The 8,706-nt window shown below is 37.5% G+C and overlaps 1 protein-coding gene across 1 annotated transcript in view; it reads right to left on the bottom strand.

The window, feature by feature from the left end:
- The window catches only part of BRD1 (bromodomain containing 1), a 63,401-nt gene extending 57,657 nt beyond the window's left edge, over positions 1-5,744 (bottom strand). The window contains exon 1 of the transcript XR_001920081.1: positions 5,408-5,744. The gene's annotated coding sequence lies outside the window, so the exon portion shown is untranslated. The remainder of the gene's footprint in view (positions 1-5,407) is intronic.
- Positions 5,745-8,706: the final 2,962 nt, after the last annotated feature.

The following is an 8,706-nucleotide window of genomic DNA, read 5'->3' as shown; positions in this document are numbered from 1 at the left end:
GGCGGGACGCGGCTCGTTACAAAACCGAGGCTTAAAACTTGAAGCGAGTGGTATTTATTATCGCTTTGGGGGAACTCCAAGCTCGAGCTTCCTTACATAGAAAATTTGTTTTAAAGTCAGCTCTTGCGTGGTCTTCAGGTCAGGCTGCTGCTTACAGATTAACTGATAATAGCCTTACATTTTGAGAGAGCAAAAGCAGGTTATTTCTGGCTCCCCCTGCGAAGGACACCCTTTGTTAGGTATTATTTTTAGACAGCCATTACAGCTATATTCGAAAACTGGAGGATTTTACTGCAATACATTTCTGTGACGCAGCTGCACCCACATCCTTAAAAAACAACTTTTAGCTGGCCCAGCCTGAGATAAACATTTGCCTGTGCCTATCACAAGTCCTGAGTATAGTAAAAAGCAAGTGGTTGAGAGTAGGTGTGATTCTCTTTGCCCATCAGTAACCATCCACTAAGCGAAGTCGCTTCAAAACAATTTTCCAATTAATTTTTGTTTTTTCTAGCCCTACTATGTTTGCTTGCCTCAAAAAGCAGTCGGTCCTACAATAAATTTATGACTACGATATCAGAAATAGATGCACCTGTCATTGTAGAAAGTGAATTAAGGTCCAGAGAGTTTAAGTAACTTTGCTAAGGAAACATTGTAGAATAGGCAAAGTACACTCCAACTCCTTTTTTCCTCATCAGGGACCATTCAGCATGTGGATCTCTGAACAAAACAGAAGCTATTAAAGCACCTAACACTTGTGCAGTGCACTCAGTGTAGGAATAGATCCTTAGGATCAGACAGGTACAGTACCTTCAATTTTAAATACAAGACAGTTTGTATGAACTATGGAGGCCATCTGTTCATTTGTGTACTTGCCTGTGAGGAACTACTCTCTGATTATATTGCTTAAGTGATCCTACCATCAGTCTCAGGGGTCTCACAACATGCTGATGTAAGTTAGTGTTGTTGCACTGGAATTCAACCTGTGATAGGAAGGTATTAAGAGGGAGCAGCATACTAAATCATATACATTAGTGTGCAGAGTATAAAAATTAATAGAAATTACGTTGTCAAGAAGCTAGTAATAATAAAATATTGTCTATAATAAAAAATACGTCAGTTTATCTTTTAAGTGATAATCCATGTGTATTTGCTGTGCAGTTGTACAAATGCTTTATAACTGGAGACAAGTTTTCTGCAGAGACCTTGAAGGTGTCCATACTCTCAACATGTCTGAAGCACAATAAGTCTGGCTCTTTTCCAGATTCTTTTTTCTGCCAGGTGGACTACAGCATTACATAGTCCCTGGACATCCTTTTGATAATGTGGTGTTCCTTACTGGCATTTGCACCATTTGACCATTTTTCTGTAATTTAAAGTCACGCTTCTAGATCCTCTTAATTACTCTCAGCAGGAAGGTGTATGCAGAGTTTTCGCTATGGATTGTCCAGGCTAGGACACAGAAGGCATGTTGTTCCTTGAGATGGTATTTCAGAGCAACAGCACAAAGATCCGGGCAGGCTTAACATGTAGTTCCATACTAGAAGCCTTAAACTTTCATATCACTTCTCATTGACATTATGACAGGCTACCAGAGCAGAATCTTCATCCCTTCCATGTTAAGTATTAGTACATTAGCCCATATATTTTAAAATACAACAATATGTAGTATTGTCTGGGGCATCTGACCAGTTCTCTGCACATGCCTCTATAACCTCAAAGATCTGTTACCTTTGCCTTTTCCATCTCACAAGTAAGACCTGGTTACTCAAAAGAATACAGTTCTACCAGGATACAATCCAATTTCAAGCAAAAATAACTGTCCATCTGATCCATAGTTTGGTGACAACAGATCCATAACCACCCTGGCACCAGTTCAACATTGTGCAAGGGGATTCAGTCCCAGTGCACCAGAATCTTCACGCCCCTACCTGGCAGCATCAAATTGTTAATCAAATTGCCACTGTTGACTCACCCTGCATGGGAAACTTCCACAGGAGGATCTTGTGCCTACCAGCTTTCACATCTGCTCGTTACTAAATTCTCAACAGAATCACTGCAAGAAGGATCATGTAAGCAAACACAACTGATTTTTATCTGCTTCAGCATCTTCCTCTTTCCTTCAAATTGCAAGAGACACATTTTTATGTTTCTAAAGTGTATCACCTACATAGTATCACTTTTGTTTTACAAATAATTAAAGGTCAACTCAGACTTGCTGCAGCACTAAATACTGTCGGGGCGCTGATCATCCCTGGATGCAACTCTGTATCCCTGTACTGGTCTCCACAGCCGGCTGGCGAAGGGACAAGCAAGAATCAGAATCCACTCCACACGTTCTTTAGAACCTGCAAGAATCTTTGCATTTCAATGCAGGTTTTGGACATGGCACGCATTGTGCGGGTCTGCTTCCCATCATGATGGCAAATCTGCCTAACCTTGCATGTGATGCCTCTGTATGATGCCTCAAGCCAATCTATCACTAATAAGTTTTCAAGTTTGGCTTCCCCACCGTACAATTTACACCTTCACACTTATCTATGCATGATTAATATTCCCCTTCATAGTTCTGTCTCATGAGATAGAACATTACCATGGTCCTTTCAGCCTACACGAGAATGCTTTTTGACCTCACTTACCTCATCATAGTATGTGGCACCCGTACAATACTCATGGGCATGACTTTGCAAGTTCACAAAAGAAAGGTTGTTCCCAAACCTCACAGAAGCCAGAACAGCATTCACTGTGGAAAAGATGCTGTAACCCAATCAAAAGACATATTACAGCATTGTGCTGACAAAACCTCAGCTGTTTTTTTTTCAGTCTGTGAGGTGGTGCAGCATCCCTCCACATCTTCTGGGTGATCTTTTCAAACTATTGCATTTACAGAAAAATCCACCTATCACTGATCCATCTTCTAGTTATCACTGATACCTTTGTGGAAAGACTGACTTCTTTTTCATACTAGACTGAGTGGGATATAGTCAAAGTTCTATATGACTATTCCAGAATGAGGATGTAAAAAAATTGTTAGTCCTTTTAACTCCTACATGTTTAGTGAATATTGTTCCTTGTTCTCTAGTTAGGAAGAACTGTCTGGATATTCCTTTTCACTCTGATCTGGAAGTTCTGGCTGTACTATGACAAAACAGCGAGTAAAGATGGAATGATATTGGTATTCATCATGTTCACTAACTGCTAAGGAATCAAAGATGTTTTGTTTCTTATGGCCTCACTAACTCTTATTTCCTGCAGGTACCACCCTTCTCATTCTCAGAGTCAAAGTGGTTCTCTGTTTATAAAATTGGTGAGACCCTTTAGTCTGACCCTCTGGAACAATTTGTGTTGATTGAAACAAATGGTCTTTACCAATACACAAGTTTTAAACAGTCTGGAAGCTGTGTCAATGCCTTTTATGGTATTGATAAAGTTACAGAGCCCTTTTATCATCAGAGCACCAGAACTCAGGCTACATCACTGTGCTTGTGAAGAAATACCTCTGTAGCTGCATCTGCTAAGCAGTCCTATGGAATGTTATCTATAGATAAGACTTGAAGATCATTTGACAGAGTGGTCTTCAAGTGGTACAGCTGCTATGCAAAGGCACTTACCCCATTTCCATTTAAGCATTTGTTGGAACTACTGCTTGGAGTCACCTACTGCGAGAAGAGGTATGCAGACAGAAAGATAAGTCACATAATGAGATACACAATCAACAGGGAAACCTATTTCCTGCATTACTTATCCACTATCTAGCTTGAATCCTTTACCATCATGTACCTTTAAAATCTTGTAGTTAGAAGACGCTCTCTACCATGTGTGCTCATAACTGTTGCATGATGGAAGGTGAGGTTTGAGCTCACCCCAATGGACACTGCAAAGATTTAAAAAACAAAACAAAACAAAACAAACCGAAACAAAGTTCACTATTGGGATACACATGAAAACATATGTAAACTATAATTCAACAATACAAAACAAAAAAATACCCAAATTACAAAACACCGCAGCACAAGCACGAGGCTTGCCCATCAACTCACCTGCAGGTCTTCTAAACAGCAAAACTACCATCTACTATTTTAGAGACTATTTTGTCAAGCACAAACCCTTGGAACAGTTATTTGCACTCTTATGTATATAATACTGCTGCTTATGGAAGAGTAGATAGAGCCATAAACAAGGGAATAGCATTCTCCTTCTCTTCCATTATTGCCTTTTTGGCATTAATTATTCAATTCCTAGTGTTTACAGTTTGGCACCTTTATTATGTTCTGCATAGTAACTCCACCTGCAAAGGTCTTTGTGGAAAGCTATTCCTGCCACAGGATAACTGCCATCAGAACAACTGTTCATAAACAAGTCACCTATTTTCTGTTTAGCTCCCAGAAGTGCCTCTCTGCATGATCAGATGAAAACAATTGCCAGCACAAGGGAGCAGCAGTGAAGTAAATCCAGGATTTGGGAGTGCCCCTTCCCTAGTTATTAGCTGTCGTTAGTTCAGCTTACAAAAGCAGCTGCATGTTTAGAACTGGAGTGTCTGTCAATTCACACAGCATAACTAACTGAGCCAAGTTACGGGCAAAGACAGAACGTCAGCAGTAATGGGTAGGAATCAAAAAGCAAAACAGTAATTGCTAAGCAAAAAGTTCTAAAAATATCATACTTGCATAGCAAAGAATTACAAAACAGTGTGGCCAAACAATCTACATTGGATTTTGACCTCTTTTTTGCAAGACAGGCTGAAGAAGTTAACACAACAAAAGAAGGACCTATTTGAACTGAACATTTTTGTCAAATGCAGCCACAGTGAAGGGAAAACAAAGTGGATTAAACACATTTATCTGATACACAATGATTTCTGAGAAATATAATTTATTTCTAATTTCTCCCTGTGGTTGTTCTCTTGATCAGGTTTAGATTTCAGAAGATATTTCATTTATCCTGAACTCAGGTAACTGCTTAAGGCAGCATAACCCATATAAACAATATTAACGCAAATACATTGTTGCCTTCTCCCTTTCCTACTTCCTGATTATTTCCTCTACACTGGGAAGGATCCTCTACCCAGCATTCATCCAAGCAAAGACAAGTTGCTCACTGCCTTCATGAAGTTTAATAATACATAAAGTTTCTTTTATTTATTGAATCCCTTAGAGCAACTTCTCCATTCTCAATTTCTTTGCTGTCAGTATCAAAACTTGTCAGTGAGATGGAAGTATAAACTCCGAGGGAAGTTGTTTCCTAGTTAGGTCACTCACAAACACCTACCTCTAACAACCAACCTCCAATATTTACAGTGAGTTAACACTTCAGCCTTAGTATAATTAAGGTAAAATTCAATCAGCAATGAGACCCAAATCCAGTCTTAATTATTTTACTACCTCTTCCTCATTCCTTCTAGAGGACAAACCTGGTTTGCAGATGATTAAGATGGTATGCAATGGAGGAAGCTCGGCCGCCAGAATCCCTAGTCATTTATCACAGAAGAGATCCAAAAATAGATGGGCTCATTCAGAATTAAAACCTTGTCTCCTCATTTACATGGGGAAGGACTACAATGCAAAGTGACACCAAAATCTGGGGAGGAAAAATAAAGTGAAAAATAAGTCAGAAACAAGAATCAATACATGACCACCCACAAAAAAACCCAAACAACCAAGAGCAACAGACATGGCTCATAACTTCCTCTCTTTCCCTCAGAGAAACCCAACTTGTATGTATCATTAACAAGCAGTAATGAGCCCTATGCTACTACCACCTTGGCCAGTGCCTGATGCTGGATAATAAAGAGAACTTCCAAACTCATGCAGATATAAATCAGTTTTGATACATAATATGGCTTCATAATGTAGACAGAATCTCAACAGGCCCAATGAAAATCCTAGAATAGGAACTTCCAACTGAGCACTCCTGAAAGACATTCCAGCATCATCCTAATTCCACATAAAGGGTACGTATGAATAAATCCTGTGAAGGTGGTACTATATGCTCAGCTCCAAGTCAAAAGACACTGACATACATCTCTGATGTGCTATAAATTGAGGATGATAAAGAGATTAGACAGTTGTGTTTGTAACAAGTGAGGTAATCAAAATAAATGGTTTTAGCAGTGAATGCTTGTTCACAACTACTGTGTAATTGCTCATTCTTTATTTCCTGAGCACCCACCTTGACACCTTGGATCTGATCAGCAGAGCCAAGTGCCACTGATGTAAATGGGTATGTATGCTAAATATATAAGTACTTTCCTATGTTTAGTGTTCTTAGAAACTGTACTCTTGTGATACTAAATTGGACATCCAAATTTAGTACTTCTGACCTCTATTTTAAGGTTTTGATCATTAAGTTGACATTGCCTAGATAGGTTCCTGGAAGAGGCTGGAGTCTATGTAGGGAGGGAAAGAGATAATTTTATTAAATCTATTACCTCAGTGCATACAAAAGGCAGCAATTCTTTGTACTTGGTTTAAGAACTAGTATTTCTTGATATAGTTTCTCTTCATGACTTCGTATGGAAAATGCATCACTGATGCAGAAGTTACTAGAGAAGCCAAAGGTTTGAGTGATTCAGTAAGAAAAAGAAGCTTATCAGAGCAGGTTTAGAGACAAATATTCATTGCTCAGCTTTGCTAAAACAAGGTAACGGCATCAAAATGGTTGCTACTTACAATACTGGTATTATTGATATGGCATTAAAATATTTAATGTTTCCTTCCCTGAATCTCTAAGACCTATTTTCCAGAGAACCCAAACAGTTTATTTGGGAGCATGGTCTCCTACCTTTTTGCTATTCTACAAAACATAACGGGGAGCCAGGTACTCGCAGTTTGCAGGGACTGGAGTAACAAATTACTTTTTTATATTCATTTAGTATCAGATCACTTTTAATTCATGCCAGGGTCAGTTAAACATGCAAATGTTTATTCACAATATCTGAAACAGATAACAAGTTTGTAAAGGCGCAGATCAGGGAAAACAAAGAAAAAACATACTCTTCTGAAGTTAAATTATAGAAGTTTTGGTTTCTTCCTGTCAGGATGCCTTGCACAGATTTTCCTAATTATCCATCTTTCTAAATGACTATGTTCTTTCACATACTCACCCCTCTGACTAGATTGCAAGCTTTATGGAAAACCTTTATCTTTAGACTATTGTTACACCACTGCTGCTACATTTACCACAAGCTGGCAGTCTGGAGCCTTCTCTAGGAATCAGTTACTTACTCTTTCCTTGCCTGTCACCAGATCAGCATCCCCTCTTTGTTTTATTCCTCATATTACTTGGTTGTTTGTGAAAAGACTTTCTGGCCTCAGCTTTGCTCAGATTTTTAAGACCTAATTTCTTGAGTTTCTGGCGTATTTTTGTAAAATGGAAAGAAGCTCCAGTTATTTCACTCAATCTGTTATATACATCTGCAGATTATATAGTGAATCACTGATTGGTTCTCAAGCCACATAAAAGATAATTTAAAGAAATAATCAATTTTCATTAATCTCATCTTTCCCTAACCATTAAGGAAATTTGCAGAATAGGATGTATGAAAAAATAAAGAGGTATGGAGAGGTGCATACAGAAAGAGTAACATGCAGTGAGAAAGTACAAAATTCACTTCCAGTCTTTTTTTAAATTACTCTAAAATTTTCAACTACAATTTGCAAAACTCTTCAAAATCATATCTGTTAAAAAAGGACAGTTAACAGAACTAGATATTCTAATATTATCAGGCTTTCCATGATGTGATAAGTGTAACTATGTCATTCCAAGCAAAATTCAATATAACTGATGCAATTATGTAATTCTCTAAAAGATGCTTTATGAAGTGACATCTTTCTATTATTATTGCTGTTGTTGCTGCTATTGTTGTTAATATTGTTATTATTGTTTTCATTATTATGTGTTAAATAATTACCATAATATCCTGTCAACAGTCTGGTGACTCACATCTCTATCTCTCTATCTCTGTCTCTCACATCTCTATTACTCAGTCTAGTAGGCAGATCTGGCCAAGACCAAAATTAATTTTTAAGTAGTTGTATTCATATAAATGTACTTTGTAACAGTGGAAACTGAGCAAGTCCAAAGAGCTTCACTTCATATTATTTTAGCCTCAGTTGCTTGGCCTCAATCATCTATAGTAGCTGACATATATACTATATATACAGCATTGTGTATACTCACACACACACACACACACAGATACAGTTCAACTGTATCAATAAAAAGAAACTGTAAATTAAAAAGTTGTAATAAGGAACAAAGAAGGACTGCTAGCACAGTGTAACGACTATTTTGTTGGGACTTAAAGTAGTATATGAATTAAAAAAGAACTTGATGTGATATTTCCAAGGGAAGTATTAGACATAACAGATCATTTACTTCATATTAGCTGGTACCATCCATTTAGAAAACCTCACCAGTACTTAAGTACAGACATACAAGTACTATGGAAAAATGTTCAAAAGCTCCACTATTTCAAATCAACTGATTTCAAATGATTCAATACTAACTGATTTTCTTCATATGCTGCCATATATACAACCAAAATATTTTTACTAAATCTGTTAAAATTAAAAAAAAACACAACCAATTAAATGATAAGAACTCAGATCAAAAAACAAGTACTTCCTTAAGCACTATTTGTCTAAATATTGTCTTAATGTAAATTTTAACACTGTTTCCAAACCAGTACTGTTAATGTTTTCTCTTGTT

Source organism: Manacus vitellinus, unplaced genomic scaffold (assembly GCF_001715985.3).
Source record: "Manacus vitellinus isolate BGI_N305 unplaced genomic scaffold, ASM171598v3 scaffold_13_pilon, whole genome shotgun sequence".
Taxonomy (NCBI): Eukaryota; Metazoa; Chordata; class Aves; order Passeriformes; family Pipridae; genus Manacus; species Manacus vitellinus.
This window is presented reverse-complemented; position numbering and strand designations above follow the sequence as displayed.